This window comes from Heterocephalus glaber, unplaced genomic scaffold (genome assembly GCF_053883595.1).
Source record: "Heterocephalus glaber isolate CG9 unplaced genomic scaffold, H.glaber_assembly_v1.0 deba00001579, whole genome shotgun sequence".
NCBI lineage: Eukaryota > Metazoa > Chordata > Mammalia > Rodentia > Bathyergidae > Heterocephalus > Heterocephalus glaber.
In genome coordinates this window covers 442,821-460,773 of record NW_028258360.1, presented here as the reverse complement: position 1 = coordinate 460,773, position 17,953 = coordinate 442,821, and the positions used below count along the sequence as shown (strand labels likewise).

General features: G+C 44.2%; 1 long non-coding RNA gene across 1 annotated transcript; it reads right to left on the bottom strand.

The window, feature by feature from the left end:
* Positions 1–8,737: 8,737 nt before the first annotated feature.
* LOC147823453 (uncharacterized) lies at positions 8,738–13,622 on the bottom strand. The gene is made up of 4 exons (XR_015443866.1): positions 13,536–13,622; positions 12,422–12,617; positions 11,562–11,646; positions 8,738–10,309 (listed from the first exon to the last, which is right to left on the bottom strand). It is a non-coding gene; the product is annotated as an uncharacterized LOC147823453 (long non-coding RNA).
* Positions 13,623–17,953: the final 4,331 nt, after the last annotated feature.

The following is a 17,953-nucleotide window of genomic DNA, read 5'->3' as shown; positions in this document are numbered from 1 at the left end:
ATTTTTAGAGAATTTACTCCATAGTTGGATGGCTCCAAAGCAGGAAGAGTATTGTGCAAGGGTCTGGTGGAGGAAAGTTGCTCATGTCAGGGTGGCCAGGAAGCAGAGAGAAAAGAGAGGAGTTGGGGAGGGAGACACACCCTTTCAGGTCGCCCCTCAAGCAGCCCATTCCTCTGAGCAGGCCCCACCTCCTAACAGCACATTCGGCTCGGAACTCATCAATGGGTTAATCCACTGATAAGTATAGCACCCCTATGATACAATTACCTTCCAAAAGCCCCACTTCGAGGGCTTCAAGAGCCCCACATGAGGCTCTGGGGCAACATCTAGCGCTAAGCCATAACATGAGGCAATTGAAAGGAGACATGAGACTCTATGGTAGGGGGCACAGTTACAGCCAGCTTCAGAAATGGTCCTTTGGCTGTCTCTCCACAATTCAAATATTAGGGAAATAAAACAGGATGTTGGCCTGTGATCAGAATCTATTAAGAATTTGGGTTTTTAAATTACAAAGCCAGAGGGGAAAGCCCTCTGTCTTGGCCCCTCCTAGGAAGCCCAAAGTAATCCAAATGTGAAAGAATTCATGTGTGAGGTTATTCACTATATTCTCACTTGTTATAGACAAATACTGAAGAATAATCTAAATATCAACAGGGAATCAATTTTTAAAAGTCTGATATGTGACACGACAGAAAACTATTCACCTATAAAAAGAATGGCTTTTTCCATGTACTAATACAGAAATATCTCTGAGATTCATTCCTAAAAAAAGTAGACAAGGACTGCAGGGTGTGCATGTGGCTCAGTGGCAGAGCACTTTCCTGGCAAGCACAAGGGCCTGGCATGGCAGAGGGAGAAAAATTATATTGTGTTCTCTCTTTTGTGAAAAAAGGAGACTAAAATAAAGATAGGAGTTTCACATTTTTTTCTAGTGGTAAATATACATAAAAATTTAATATTTTAACCTCTTGTGGTTTTCTTTCTTTCTCTTTTGGTTTTGTTTGTTGTTACCATACTGGGAATTTGAACTCAGGCCCTCACTCATGCTAGGCAAGTGCTCTATCACTGAGCTACACCCTCAGCCTTTTTACTTTGCTCTGAGACAGAGTGGCCTCAAACTTGGAATCCTCTTGCCTCAGCCTGAATAGCTGGGATTCCACACCCAGCTCCATTTTAGCCATTCAAAAGTCTGTGGCATTAAGTACCATCACAGTATTGTGCAGCCATCTCTACCACCCATCTCCAGAAGCTTTTCATCTTCCCAAACTCGGGTCCTTGCACTTGCGCAGCAGGTGGCAAAACCACTGAGCTAAATCCCTGGCCCTCTTGTATTTTTTTTTGTTTTTAACTCTGAAAGAATAAAATAATGCTGATGAAGCTGCAAGGGGAGATAGGACTTATTGGAGGTCAATCAATCCCCCGATCTGCCTAAAGAGGAGGGTGGCCAGGACTAAAGAAAGAAAGACAGTAGAGACTTGCACAATTTTATAATACATGAGGGGCTGGGAGGTCAGTGCATCAGAGTGGGCAAAGACAAAGACACTCCGAGCTTGCCACTATTTATTGGGATCATCAGAGGGAGTATCGGGTGACTCAAAGGGCTGCAGTAATCCTTTGTTGATGAGGATCTTAGCCTATAATGAGGATTTTATGTTGATGAGGATGGTAAGATAGGCAAAGCATTCTTACAATAGTAGGTGAGATGAGATAGCAGACTAGTAAGGAATTTGTTCTTACCCCCGTGAAAACTTTTCTTTTTTTATTACTGCTCAGTTCTCAAAGAACCAAGATGTCTTCAGCTGATGTGATCTTGTCCTTGTGCATCACAGTATCACAGGACCATTGAAGCCTCAATTTGTGACTGGAGGCAAAACAGAGTTATGTTTCTGCATGCCATAGCTGGCTTGAGGGCAAGGTGACATTGGGCCTTCCACAGTCCTTATCATAATTTAATTATGAAATGATTTTTCCCCCAAATTGTATAGAATGCCTCTCAATAAGGACTAGAGTGAGTGGAGATAAGGGTTGGGAAGAAGGTTTTCACTGTGTATCCCTTTCAGCAATTTTTAAATTTTTGAGCCACAGGTAGGTATGACTTATCCAGCACAGTACATTTAAATCCTCTGAACACTGAGAGAAATGAAGGAAAGAGAAATTGCAGCATCACTTTCATGAAGCTGTAGGTCACTAACTGGCCAGCCCAGGGCCCCGGGGACATCTTTGCCTGTGGAGACTGTGATGCCATGTGCTGTTTTGCATCTTTATGGCTGCTGAGTTTTGTGTTGCTTCCATATTCCATGCTGGATTAAAAACTCCTAGAGTCCAGCCTGTGTATGAAGTAGAGAGAGACCCAGTGACTGTGTATGAAGTACAGACCCAGTGACTGGCACAGGTCACAGAGCTGCATGGTAGGGGTGTGATGCGGACCCACCTCCTGCAGGCTTTGGTGGAGACCCTCTGGGTTGGGGAATTATCTTTAATGCACCAGATAGGCAGATTGTTAGCCAGACTTATTACCCAGCTTCCTATCATGGGGTGGGGCAGGCACAGGACTGGAGGATTATCCCTGGCTGACAAATCCCCTGGGCCCTGCCAATCCCATTTAGAAAAGAAACAGATCTGTTTATTGCTGATAATAGATGGCATGCCCACGGGTTTGCTTGTCAGTAATATGTGCATCGCTTTTTATTTTTTCTCTTAGCAACAGGAGCCAAACTTGGATTCATTCTGATAAACCAGACATTCGGGACTGTATGTGATCTAATTGCTCTGAGCTGTGTCTTAATCCCCTTTTGCTGACTCTGTGTCCCCACAATGGCAGATGCCACCTTGATCCAGGATTGAAAATGCTCCGCTCAACAAAGGGGCCTCAGAATTGTCCCCATGGGTGAGATAGATGCTCAGTGAGCTCTTCTTCCTTGTGTTTGTTTGTTGTCCTATGAATCATTTAAATAATAGAAGGAAGCAAATCCTAAACCTGTTGCTGTGATAAACTGAACTGTCCAAAGGCAAAGGCCATTTCTTAATTCGTCACCGTCACTGTATCCCTAGAAACAGGTACTGTGATTGACAGGTAAGGGGCTCTCAAAACATCTGTGGAATTGCCTTGTTCATGAAAGATTAGAATGCTTACAATAAAATGTTCTCAGAGATCTGAACTGTAGTAGAAAACACTTGGAAAAGAGATGAATTGAAATTAGATCTATAATTCCTTGGGATTTTTTGTTTTTGTTCTTTGTGGTAGTAGAGATGGAACCTAGGGTCTTTACCTTGAGCTACAGCCCCAGCTCTGAGTTGCCGAGGCTGGCCTTGAATTTTCATCCTCCCAAGTAGCTGGGATTACAGGTGTCACCACCATGCCAGGCTGATCTGTAATACTTTTTTTTTTTTGGTACCGGGGATCGAACTCGGGCCCTTGCACTTGCACAGCAGGCAGTGAAACCACTGAGCTAAATCCCTGGCCCTGTAATGGTTTTGATTTATAAGAACTAAAAGACCAGGGCCGGGGATTTAGCTCAGTGGCGCCACTGCCTGCCTCACAAGCGCAAGGTCCCAAGGTGGATCCCCGGTACCTAAACAAACAAACAAATAAACAAACAAACAAATAAATAAAATACCAAAACTGGGTGTGGTGGTACACACCTGTAATCTCAGCACTTGGGAGACTGAGGCAGGAGGATTGCCAAGAGTTCAAGGCCGGAATGGGCTACATAGTGAGTTCAAAATCAGCCTCCGGGCTGGGGATTTAACTCAGTGGTGCCGAACCTGTCTTGAAAGCCAAGGTCCTGAGTTCAATCCCTGCTACTGCAAAAAAAAAAAAAAAAAAAAGAAAAAAAAGAAAAGAGTAAGACCAACCTGAACTACATAGTGAGACCATGTCTCTTTTGTTTTTTGGTACTGGGGATCGAACTCGGATTCTTGCACTTGCACAGCAGGCGTCGAAACCACTGAGCTAAATCCCCGGCCCGCGAGACCATGTCTCATAAAACCAAAACCAAAAACCATATACCAGATCCAAAACACATGCATTAGTATTTAAGCTTATTCAAAATATTGCAATAAATGTCATTTTAAAAAATAGCTTCACAAGAAAAGATTTGTAAGCACACTTAACAGTTCATGCCTGAGCCCTGGTGTTTTAGCTAATGTAGTTCCTGTGTAACTCACAGATGAAATCCAGTACACAAACCCAGACCTGGCGTTGGGGGCCCCTGGACTGCTCCTCTTGCTCTGAGAACCATTAGTACTGCAAATAGAGAAAGGAAGTCATTGGGATCACATTCTCCTTCCTAATCTCTTCCTTCTTCCTCCTAATTTCCTGCATTCAAAATGCTACAATGCATGGGCTTGTTATTAGTTTCCTTGGAGTTACAGGAGTTTTAGAATTCTTCATGCAAAAAGGCTGAATGGTTAGCTATCTATATCTCCTTTTAAAAATCCCATTTAGTATTATATAGGTAAGAATACATGCTTTATACACAAAGTGAAACAGTCAAAAATACAAAGTAGGGACATAGGGAAAAGTTAACATCCAAAGGCAACATAATTGTTAATATTCTGATGTCTTCCTTATAGACACATGAGGTATATCTTTCTTTTTTTTTTTTGGTGCTGGGAATCAAATTCGGGACCTTGCACTTTTGAGGCAGGCGGTGGAACATTATGTATTTCTGTGTGTGTGTGTCCACATATGTCTGTCTAGATGATGGACATCTATGCTGGATGTGGTGGTCCACTCCTGTAATCCCAGCACTTGGAAGGCTGAGGCGGGAGGATTGTTGTGAATTCAAGGTCAGCTTGAGCCATACATAGTGAATTCAAAGCCAGCCTGAACGACATAGCAATACCCTGTCTCAAAAACAAAATGAAACAAGACAAAAATAATAAAAAAGATGATAGGTAGATGATTGACCCATCAATTAATGAACAGATAGAGGGAAATGCACTCATATCTACATAATTCTTAATAAAAATAGCATAATTTATACATACTGAGTTTTGGTTTGTTTTTGCATTGCTAGGGATTGAATCCAGCACTTGTTCATACTAGGCAAGCACATGAAGCTATATCCCCAGGCCACAATAGTCTTGAAATTTGCTTTGCTCTCCTCAATGAACCAAGGAAACACGTCTTTTAGTTGATATTGTAAAACCAAATGCACATGGGGATATTCAGACTTTTTTGTGAAAGAGAAGAAACAAAATATATGTATAAAAATACTAAAGACAGGGCCGGGGATTTAGCTCAGTGGTTCCACTGCTTGCCTCGAAAGCACAAGGACCTGAGTTCGATCCCCAGTACCAAAAAAAAATACTAAAGACAAATCCAGAGAAAGCACTTATATAAGCCAGGAAATGAGCTCAGAGGTTAGATAAGTTGCTTTCTCCTAATTCAAATATTTTCCTCTGATAAACTCCGAGAAATATTTTCACAGCATACATTTTTTTGGTAAGATACAGCTGGGAAATTCTCCTATTTCATGCCCTCTTAAGCTTAAAGTTTGGAAAATCTAGTTTTTGCTGCTTCTTCTTCCTTTTTTAAAAAAGCTTTTAACTTATTGACCCTAGTATTTTTGCTACATCCATTGCTAGGATCAAATCATTGTTCTTTTCAAAAGCATTCCTGTAACCTGAGGTCAAACGAATGTGAAATATGAGGAAGTTATAAAAAGACTAAAATCTAGAACACCCATACCCATGATGTACTTTATCCAAATTTTTACAACTTTGAAGTGCACTGAATACAGAAAGAATGCACGGCTTTTATTTTTCCAGCCAGAGAAGCCACACACAGAAAGAAAGGAAGAAAGAAAGAAAGAAAGAAAGAAAGAAAGAAAGAAAGAAAGAAAGAAAGAAAGAAAGGGTATCTGTTTCTCAATTTTATAGTCAACCTCTCAATCTAGGAAAAAAAAGGAAGCTGAGAGGATCCAAGTCAAGGCAGCAGAAATAAACTGTTGCCATTGTGTTTTGGGGTTTTTTTTGGGGTACTGGGAATTGAACTCGCGACCTTGCCCTTGCTAGGCAGGCGGCAGAACCACTGAGCTAAATCCCCGGCCCTGTTGCCATTGTTAATGAGAAAATAAATTCCTTGAGATATTTTTCCCCCAGACAAAAAAAGAAAGAGAGGAAGGAGAGAGAGAGAGAGAGAGAGAGAGAGAGAGAGAGAGAGAGAGAGAGAGAGAGAGAGAGAGAGAGAGAGAGAGAGAGAGAGAGAGAGAGAGAGAGAGAGAGAGAGAGAGAGAGAGAGAGAGAGAGAAAGAAAGGAAAGAAGAAAGAAAGCAAGCCACAAAGATGATCTGTGGCTCAGTTTATTTCATAGAAGAGAAATTGTTTGATGTTTATTTTGTACAAACTGCCAACAGCAAGTGGACCCAAACAACTCCACTCTCTCCTTTGGGGAGCCGCTGTCCAGCTCGGCCCGATCTGGTCCAGCTTCTGTGAGATTCCTATGAACTCCATCCCGCCGGTTGAGCCCAGGTGAGGGGCTTAGGCAGCGAGGATGGAAGTGACCAGAGCCTGAAGGCTGACATCTGGGTAGGTTTGACGTTGGCTAGCACACTGAGTGGAGGCTCATCTTCCTTCCCCTTCTCGGCATGCACAGCCTCACCACAGGCTTGGAGTGGCAGTGCACACTTCTAGGCCTGCATGGGCCTTGCACGTTTTCGCTTGCCCTCTTTCTTCCCTGCCACCAAGCCCGAGAGAATGGCATGTCCTAGCCAAGTCACTACAGCGAGGAGGATGAGGGCCGGGGAACAGAGCTGCATGCAGAGCTGTAGTGGAACAAAGCTTTCCTGGCTCCCCAGAGCAGCCGATCACAGCGGATACAGAAACACATCGGCAATAATAGACATCTGCTCCAGAAAGTCCCTGAGATTGGGGACGCTCTGGTATATGTGGTGTGATCAGACAACACAGTGAATGCCTAGATCTTTAAAAATTGTATTCTAGGGTTGGGGATTTAGCTCAGTGGTTCCGCCGCCTGCCTCAAAAGCACAAGGTCCCGAGTTTGATCCCCCATACCAAAAATAAATAAATAAAAATTGTATTCCAGTAAAAGATACATTGCCATTACTCCCCAGCAAAATACTCCCCTCATTTCAAACACATTTAGCGCATCTTTCTTGCCACTTTCTGAAGCAGTTCTGGAAATCCCCGTTTCATGAGTATTTCTAGTTGTGCGGTCATGGCTGCCTCAATGTCCTGTATCCATTCAAAACGTTTACTTTTCCTGGTCATTTTGACTTAGGAGGATCCAGAAGTGTCATGGTGCCAGATCTGGGGAATAGTATGGACAAGGACATGCAGTAATGTTTTTGTGAGCTGCCTTTCTGTTGGATGGCACTTGGCAGCAGCATTCACGGAAACTTTGGACACTCACAAAAGAGCACTTCCAGAACTGCTTCAGAAAGGGGAAGAACAGTGGGATAGGTGTGTTTGAAGGGAGGGGAGGACTTTGAGGGGGGATTAATGACAATGTGGATATTACTGTAATACCTTTAAAATTTTTTAAATATTCACCATATATTTCATCACCCCTTATACTGCAATATTGTGGTAATACAAGTTAAAACACACTTTTCAGCCAAAAGAACCAATTCTTTGGCTGTTCTTATAGAAGCAGAAAATAGAATAATGGCCACTGTAAGCTAGAAGGTGAGAGGGAGGGATAAAAGAAGTTGGATAAAGGGCACCAAAATACAGCTAGATGAGAAGAATTAGCCGCAGTATTCTAGAACACAGTAGAGTGATGATAATCTATATCAATGTATTATATATTTAAAAATAGCCGGAAGAGTTAGAAGGTTCTCAGTTCCTCCCTCTTTGGGCAATGGGAAAGCCAGGCCAGGCTAAGTTTGGTTCGAAGAGAAGAGTTCAGTGTTCTCAACTCAAAGAAATGCTAAGTGTGTAGGAGATGGAAATGCTGGTCACCCTATGAATTGTAAATATGTATTGAATTACTGCACTGTGCACCACAAATATATAAAATAATTACACATCAATGAAAAATTTATTTTAGAAAAGAATTTTCTTTTTGGTACTTGGGATTGAAACCAGGGCCTTCACACTGAGTTATGTCCTCAGCCTTTTTCATTTTTAATTTTGAGACAAGGTCTTGCTGAATTGCTAAATTGCCTGGGTTGGGCTTGAACTTGGGATCCTCCTGCCTTAGCTTCCCAGAGTTCTGGGATTACAGACATGTGTCGCCATGCTCGGCTGAAGGAAGAAATTTTTGGCAAATGCTGCACTGTAGGGAGTGTAATGTTTGGCCATGTGTAGGGTGGACTGCAGAGGGGACAGAGTATGATGGCCCCACTGTCAGGCGATCAGCCCTCGGACGGAAGGGGATTGTGGCTCCCAGAAGGAATGGCAACAGGAAAGAAGCTGACAGAGGACTGGCCGCAGGGGTGAGAGAAACGGCTGCGCCACATGAAGATGAGGGGAGATAATTAATGCTTGTGCACAGGTCAGTTGGGGGTAATCCAAAACCTAAATGTAAAACTACAAATATAAAACCAATAAAAAGGGGGCTGGGGATTTAGCTCAGTGGTTTCACTGCCTGCTGCGCAAGCACAAGGTCCCGAGTTCGATCCCCAGTACCAAAAAAAAAATAAAATAAAAAGGGCTGGGGATGTAGCTCAGTGGCACCATGCCTGCCTGGCAAGTGCAAAGTCCTGAATTCGATTCCCAGTACTGATTTTTAAAAAAAATAGAAAAAATCAAATAATTTTGTCACCTTGTCATTTGTAGCAGGAGATGTTCAGGCCCATCATTTCTATACCATAAATGCTATCATCTCAAAAAGTTGGGTGTTTTTGCTCCTTGTAGGAGCTTAACCAACATGCCTTCAGAGCTTCCGGTCTAGCTAGAGCCAGGCGCCAAACTGACTACGGGATACCCTTTTCCAGATGTGTTATGAATGAACGAATGAATGAACATATACTGCACATATGCAAGTAGGGGACAGAGGAGGAAGGAAGGAGAATGCGACATGGTAAAGAAGCAGGCCAGAGAAGGATGGACAATGCCTTGCTGCAGACAGCAACAGAGTCAAGCCCCAACATTAGCAGGCGGCAGAATCACCTTGTGGCTTTTTAAAACCCAGAGTGCTGGTCTGAGCTACAGGGCTTGTGGTCCAGCAGGGCTGGAATGGGGCCTGAGGATCTGCATCTCTCACACAGCCAGGCCATGCTGCCATCACTGGTCTGGAAACCCATGGAGAGAAGCCAGAAGGAAGGGGTCTAAGGCGCTCAGAAGTCCCCAGGCTTGGTGGGACCGAGGGGGCAGATGGAGAGCGTTTCAGGGATGTTGGTTCAGATACCGAGTCCCAGAGATAGCAGAGTGTGCTGATTCCTGCCCCCTGGAACAATGCCAGGCACGGGTTCCTGCCCCATGGTCCAACAACGGGCAGGAAGGTGAGTCCTTGTCATTCACGCAGGCTGCTGTCACACTTCGCCGGCACCCAGCCCTGGGAGGATGCCAGGAGCTAGTCCATGAGTCATGCAGCGTCTGTCTGTCTTCCCCAGAACCCTGCACTTCTGCTACAACTCATGCAGGTCACAGGCATTCACTGCAATAAAGGCATCTGTGGTTGGAATCCAAATTTGAATAGAACAGTAACTAAAAATAAGGCCTACCACTTTGAAAGGAGGTTAAGAGACTCATGTCCTGAAAATAGCTATTATTTGCCCACCATCTAGATTGGATTCAAATTAGGACTGAGAAAGTAAAGGTCCTAGAGCTCCTTCAGACAGATAATTTTATTAGTACTTTCCTCACTTTAGAGGACTCTATGTATTTTCTTCCTTTCCTTTTTGTTTTTCTTCAGTACCAGGAATGGAATCCAGGGCCTTTGCACTGAACATATCTCCAGCCTCTTCAGTGTTTTAAATTTTGAGACAGGGTCTGACCAAGTCTCTAAGTTTCCCAGGCTGGGCTTGAATTTATGATCCTCCCTGCCTCAGCCTCTCAGTGTGAGATTAAGTGTGTGCCACTGTGCCTGGCTGAGTGTATTTCTTTTCTCTCTAGATATAGGACATTTTCTTTGGCTTCTGTCATAAAATACTGGGATTGGCTGGCCTACAAATCAGAAATGTATTCTTTTACAGCTCCGGAATCAAGGCATTGAGGAACCATGCCCCCTCTGAAATCCACAGGAAAGACCAATGGATCCTTCCTCGGTTCTCCGTAGCTCCTTATGGTCTCTGGCAGCCCCTTTGGGTTCTTGATGTGCAGCTGCATAGCTTCACTCTCCACCCAGACGTCACACAGGGTTCTTCCCATGTGGCCTGCAAGTTCACACAGCTGTTCCCTGTTTTCAGAGGGAAATGGGGCCTGTTGGATTCAGGGCCTATCCTACTCCAGCTTGACCTCATCTTAACTAGATAAGGCCACATTCTGAGGTACTGGGGGATTAGCTCAGAATTTTGAAGAGAATTAATGGCAATGTGTCTTTTACTGTTTTGCCCATTAGATGGTGAAGATGGCCTTTTGATCTATTGTAGCTCTTGCCACAAAACCTAACACATGGCAAGCACTTACATATTTATTTTGCAATGCTAGGGATTGAACCCAGGTCTCCATACACGCTAAGCAAATGCTCTACCACTGAGCTACAGCCGAGCCCATTCAAATATTTAAGGAATATTTTGCTAAATCCCTTTTCTGCCCCATGGTGAGCTGCTATTTGCCTTTGTAATAAAATGAGCACAAGAACAATAAGGGAGAAGGAAGGATGATTTAAAGGCACAGATATTGGTTTTCCCAACTAAGTACAGAGGAAGTAAAACAAAAGCTTGAGAGGCAGCTGTGATCAAACTGGGACCATGTTCAGCAGATTAAATAAGTGGCGTGTGCACAGGCAGCACGGACCATTGGCAGAGGGTCGGTATTCCCCTCAGGGTACCAGGCAACAGGGGGTCCCCAGGGATGTAGCTGTAGATCAAGGAGGGTGCAAGTGGCCTTGGAAAGGGGTCAACTAATGGGATGATTTCAGCTCAGTCAGGAAAGGCAGGTGGGACCAGACCTACAGTTCAAGATCATTCCAGACTGCATGTGTCCCCATTGTGGCAGTATCTGAAGGTGGAGCCCGTGGGAGGTGAGTAGGTCATAAGGATGGAGCCCTGAGGAAAGGGATTAGTGCATGAAGAGTCATGAAAGAGATGAGCTCTCTCTTCTCCCTGCCACATGAGGAGTCATAAACAGATGCTATCTGGAACTAGGAAGCACATGCCCACCACATTCCACATCTGCCTTATCTTGGACTTCCGGACTCCAGAACTGGGAGAAATAAATGTCCATCATTTGTAAACCACCTGGTCTCTGGTATTTCGTCATAGCAGCCAGAGTGGACAGAGACAGGAATAGTGGTTCCTTCCCATTTGTCCCCAACCCTCAGAGCTGAATGGGAAATCAAAGAGAGCTCTCTGGACCCTCTTATGTATTGCAAAAATAGATTTGCCAGCAAGGATCTTCAAAATGGGTTGTCTCAGTCACTTTCTCATCATGGAGACACAGTACCCAACACCCACAACTTCCAGGAGGAAGGGTTTATTTTGGCTCACCGTCTGTAGAAGTTTCAATCCATAGTCACCTGGCTCCACGGCAGGATACACAGTGAAAGGGCCTGGGCGGAGGACAGCTGCTCTCCTCATGGCATCCAGGAAGCAGGGGACAGGGAGAGGGAGGGGAAAGAAACATTCCTGGGTCCTGTCACAGGGACCCACCTCTTCCACACAGAAACCACCTTCTAAAGCAAGTCAGCTCTACAGCCCCCACCTTTGAGCACACGAGGCTTTGGGGTCAACATTTGGGTACAAACCATAACATGGGCAAACGATATGATCAGTGTCCCCTCAAGGAAATGCTAGGGATTCCTCTTGACTGATTAGAATTTCCAGGTCCTATGGGGTGAAGGTAAAGGTGCACCTTTGACTGTCTTTGATGGGACTAGTTTACAATTGTGTACAGATAGGAGAACTTGGGGAATAACTGAGACCCAATGTTTCCCATTCACAGAAATGCCTATGAGGAGTTTTGGAGGCTTTTGCTGAAGGGGAGTGGGAAGCAGAAAACAATATGGCAAAGAGAAAGGGAGGAATCTTTATTTCCTAGAAAGCCCTAATTTCTATGTGAAATAGGTGTTCACTGGACCCTCTTTCCTGAGGAAAGCAACTAGTCACCAAAGCCCAGCAGCAACACCTGGAAATCTTCCAGAAAGCCAAGAAATTATAAAATATATCTCCTGCCTCCTAGTGGGCCACAGGTCAGAAGCCTGTGCTATCAGGGGGTGTCCTTCTTAGCCTTGAGGACTTCCAAATGCAGTTCCTCACACACAGGGAACCTGTAGGGATGTTACTTCAGTTGCCTTCCACCAGGAGCCTCGGGCCTTGTCCCCGGGCCCCAGGCTACTTCCAAAACCTACCTTTGCCAGAGGAGCTCATCAGATTCCATCTGGAGACAGGAAGGAGTTCAGGTGACCGCTGGCCCGTCCAAGGAGAGCAGTTTGCCGACAGACTGAGAGTCCCGGAACTTTCCCCCTCAGCATCGAATTTCTCTGGATGATTCCCTTCTCATGCTTCACAGATGTTCACAAAATATGGTGGCTTTGACTTCCTCTCCTACCCGAGCAGACACAAAAGCACGTGGAGCGAACCGAGGGCCACACTGTGAGCTCCGTTTCAACAGAGAATCACTTGGCTCTTTTAAGAGAGCAGGGGGCGGATTCCCTGCCCTCCCTGAACTTCACACCTTCTCCTATACTTCGTAGGTGTTTTCTATCTGCCCGACAACTAACAGGTCCCGTCAATAAGAACTGCTTGGTCAACCTCCAGACTCTTTCCCACACTGTCCCTTTCCTTGACTGGACACCCAACCTTCACCACCACCGATCAGCAATTCGCTTCCTCAAAATGAACTACGGGTCCACTCCTGAGACAGTCATCTCTGTCAGTGACGCCTGCCTCCAACCCCTCTCCTTCCCATAGTGGCTACCTTACAGTTTTGAGGAAAACAAAGAATAATGTGTTACTCTTTATAATGCACATGATGTATAGAAGGTCTAAACATAGAAAACCTGTATAGAAATTGTAAATCCCAAACCACTGTATTTGCTTAACTCCAATATTACAAAGGAATAATCGCGGCTTATGGTACAATGGCCTCTTTACCCATTGTATCTTTGTCACTTGCAGACAGGATTCCTCATGTATTTATTCACACATAACTATGGCGCCCTAAAGACTGAATATATGAATATAAATGTAAATCAGAAAGAATTAAGGTAGATTTTACAGATTTCCCAGGGCTTTGAAAGCAGGCGACATCTTCCAATGGAAGAAGGCAATTGCAGGTGCAGTGTGAGGTCTGTTCTCTCCTTAGGGACCTTTGCCCTCTGCCACCTTTGAGGTGGGTGTTGGGGGGACCGAAGCCTCCTGGGACTCAGGGGGGGCTGTAGAGGGAAGGTTTGGGAATTGCTGGAACCTGGAGACCTGAAGGGGTTGTGCTCTGAGGCACCAGGGCACCTGGCTCCTCCTCACCTCAGCTCCGGTAGTAGCAAAGGGCCAGTCTCTTCCAACCCTCCTGGGCTGGGCAGCTCCAGCGCCATCCAATTAGCAACAGCCACGCTTCTGCTTCTGCTTCCGCTTCCGGGTGAGGAGAGGAGGCAGCTTCCTGGTGGAGCAATGTCGTGGACGCTGAGAGGAAATGCACTCCACACTGAGCCTTGGGCTGCTTTTATTGTTGTTTTAATAGAAAACAAAGCACTTCTCATTCCACTCTTACACATTTAAAAGATGCTGCCCTGTAATATTTTTTAAAGTGGGCTGAGTGTCCAGCTCAGTGATAGAGTGCTTGCCTGTAGTGTGCAAGGGTCTAGGTTTGATCCCCAGCATTGAAAAAAAATATTCACACCTAAGGTAGAAATAAACTTCTTCGTAACTCCTCCAAGGACTTTTTTTTTTTTTTTTTGGTACCAGGGATTGAACTCAGGACCTCGTGCTTGTGAGGCAGGCGGTGGAACCACTGAGCTAAATCCCCAGCCCTCCAAGGACTTTTTGATGAGCTTTCAAGGCAGGGGAGGAAGCCGGGAACACCACAGGCCGAACCTGCAGCGAACTGGCAACTGCACCTCACAGCAGAACAGCAGGTGGCTTTTCTGGTGGTTTTCAGAGAGGCCGCGTTTCTGGGTGGCACTGTGTAACATAAGGTGCTGCACCGATTAGCTGGGATCAGAGTTTTGTCACCGTGGACTGAGCCGGGGTGGTGCAGATCCAGAGAGTTTCCTCCTCGAGGTTCTGAGTGCCCTCACTTCTCCCCGTGGGTTGGGTCCCAGCTAGTGGCTTATGGGTTTACTATACATCAGAGCTGACAGGTTTCTCATAGCTCAGAGATGTCATTCCATCACTGCCAGCAGCAATTCGGATTAATCTGATGAACGTTCTCCACATACCGTCTCCATGGTTCTTTCTAAAAAACTTCAACATCAATTTTGAAACCAAATATGATAAATACTGTCAATTAAATAGGCATCCAAAGAAGAGGCTTCAAGTGCATAAGTTAAAAAAAGGAAGATTCAAGATACCTAGGAGATGAGTAACAGGGGACAGACCATGGCGATTGGAGGACAAGAGTCTCACTTCTCTCTATAGCCTATGGCACATTTTGAACTACGTGCCATGTACAGAGTACCTATTCCAAAGGGGGGAAAAGCTGAATTAAAATAAATTAAAATTAAATATCCATGGGCCAGGGATTTAGCTCAGTGGCACTGTGCCTGCCTCATAAGCTCAAGGTCCTGAGTTCGATCTCTGGTACAAAAAAAAAAAAGGCTGTTAAAATTAAATATTCAGAGTATAAATTTAAACTTCAAAACCTGAAGATTGTTAAAATGACTTTTTTTTTTGAGACAGGGCCTCACTATGTAGCTCAAACTGGCTTTGAACTCACTATGTAGCTTTGAACTCACTATGAACTATCGATCCTCCTGCCTCAGCCTCCCAAATGCAAATGCTGGGATTATAAGCATACGCCACCCAGGTTGGCTAAAATGCTTTTCCTTAAACCTTTGAAATAAAAGGGAATAAGCTCTTCTGTTCATGAGCCCTCCCTCCCCCACCCCAGCATTTCAGTTGCTATGTGAAATTCCTTTAAGGAGCAAGTAGGCATGTGTGGGAGTTAAAAACGCTTTTAATCATCCCCCCCAAATTTGACAGAAGTGCAGTAAGAAGGCCCATCTGTTTTGTTTGAATGAGAAGTGACCCAGCATTCTGATTTCAATTAGCCTCTTTGTAGCTTTCTGTTTGGGCTGGTTCCATGGGTAGCAGTTCACACTAAGTGTAGAGAGGAGCGGGCCAAGTTCTGCCAGTGCTGATCTGTTTTAACAACTGTCAATGAACATAGCACAAGTGTACAAGACAATGTTGCTGGATACACACGAAAATGCATAATTTTACAGAATCAAAATAGCACATGCTGGAAATCTGAAAGCTAAACAAAATATTGAAATGGTGTCTTTAAGTCATTAAACAATAATTTAAATATTTAAAAATCAATATCAATTATCATCAAAATTCCTCATTTCAACCAATGAACACACGCCTACTTTATGCACAGTGTTGCTGCAGCTCACATGTGGCCAGCAGCCATCTTGAGCCACAGCTGTCACGATGACCTTGGAGTCACCCTGACCTGTGCCCGACACCCACTTTCCCAGTGTACAGTAGATAAACAAAATGATTGCAGTAGGATGTGGAGCTTTACGCTGACTTGATACCATCAGTACCAGCAATGCTGCCTCTGATGTTGGTTCTGCACAAACCACACACCTGACTCCCTGACCACTTTGTCCTGACCACTGTAGGAGCCCCTCCCTCTGACCCAAGCTGTAAGGTCTTCCTGCCACCCTGACCATGCTTCTCTCCGTAGGTCCCCAATGAACTGCACTTTGAACAATGACCTATGACCTCTTACAGAGATGTTTAGCATAGTCAGTGCCGTTCGTGTGACTAGTTTTTGGTAAAAATATTCAAAGGAAATAATGACTTTTGTTTTTTGGCACTGGGGATTGAACTCTGGTCCTTGTGCTTGCAAGGCAGGTGGTGGAACCACTGAGCTAAATCCCCAGCCCAGAAATAAGGACTTTTTAGAATCATGTTCTCCCTCCCCTTTTCTCTCTCCTCCTCTCCTTCCTCTTTCCTCTTCTCTTTCTTCTCCTTCCTTCTCCTTCTCCCTCTTTTTGGCGTTGGGGGTTGAACTCAGGCCTTCCCACTGGGGAACACCCTCAGCTTTTTATTTTGAGACAGAGTCTCGCTAAGTTGCTAAGTTGTCCAGGCTAAGCTCATACTTTCAATCCTCCTGCTTCAGCCTGCAGAGTGATGGATTACAGGCTTGTGCCATTATGCCTGATTCCATGTTTTCTTCTTTACAAAGTTAAATAATTCTTTATTAATGAGGATGCCAAGTAATCACTGGATCCAAGAACAAAAGGGAAAAAAAGATAATCAGATGTGAACATGTAGATTTGGAGTTCAAATGAGCAAGCTAAAGAAATTCAGTTGAGTTCCCAAAGCCAGAGGAATGTGCAGAAGCAGTGATGTTTAGTGTTTAGATTTTAAATGACACAGTTAAGGAGAAAGCAAATCAGTAGAAGGAATCAGATTCTATCAAAATAAAAATAGAAGAAAAGCATTAATTCCTAATATTGATCTTATTGTAGGCAGGGAATTTATGGTCACCATCTATTTGGGCTATAGGAGTAAAACTTTGGAAAAACATTTTCTTAATGGCATAGATTTACATATGAATGAAGTACAAGAATATCCTGCTGTTCATAGGCAGAAGATGAGGAACTCATTCTGTTAATCAAGCTTTTTTATTATTTATTAAGTTTATTAAAAAACAAAAGCATGCACTAGGGTAGCGCACTTGCCTAGTGTGTATGAAGCCCTGGGATCCACTCCCAGCAGTGCAAAAATAAATCAACAAAAATCTAACACAGGCCTTGCCAAAGCCTTCTAAAACTAATCATTCAAAAATAAGCCTTTAAGACCTATAATGCTTAATAACTTAAAATGTTGGTGATTTATAGCCTTAGTAATTTTAGATAGCATATGTAAAAGCCTGTGAAAAGTATAAGATATTGACTGCACAGATTTGAGGTTGGTAATTTTCAAGTCAAATACAGCTGAGCAGTCATCAGGTGCCCATTTGTGACTGGATGGCAACACCTGGGTTGCACCTGGGAGCCAGCTGTGCAGCATCTGCACTGTGATGGTTACAGAAAGGGCTGCGTCCACCTGCTTCCTCCAAATTGTCCCATTACTGAAATGTCACGCTTTAGAATCACCCTTTTCAATTAAAGCACTGATTTCCTACTCTAAAACTTAAAATGCTAATCTTAAATAACACTACTAAGATCACTCTATTTATTGGCATTGTCTGGATTATCCAATTAGCTAAAGGTTGGGACTGAGAAAATGACATAACTGGGAAAATTCTGAAGTGACAAAGGAGGAAGATTTGGAAGCATTAATCTCTTAAATCCGAAAGGACATGGCTACCCCCTGTGTGTACCATGGCAACCAAGATGAGTAAGACGGGGCGCTGTCCCCAGAGAGCTTACTCATGATTTCACAGGGTGAGGGGGCACCTAATATATAACTGTATCAAAACGTATGAAGCAAGAGATCTTTATAATGAGTTTATAAAACCTTTCCAAACCTACAGCTAAGGTTCATTTTTTTTCCCCCCTGAGCAACTATGATCAAAGGAAAAGCAGGACTTCTCAAACAAAATAATCATCTGGAGATGGAATACAAACCCAACCCCGAAGGAGCCTTTAATCCTCTGAGGGCTCCAGTCCTCCTCAGAGAAGGGTGGTGCCTGTTGCCTTGTAGACCAGCAGGCTGCTCCCGGCAGAGGTTGGAGCCATGGCCAGAGGAGGGCACCCCAGATCCAG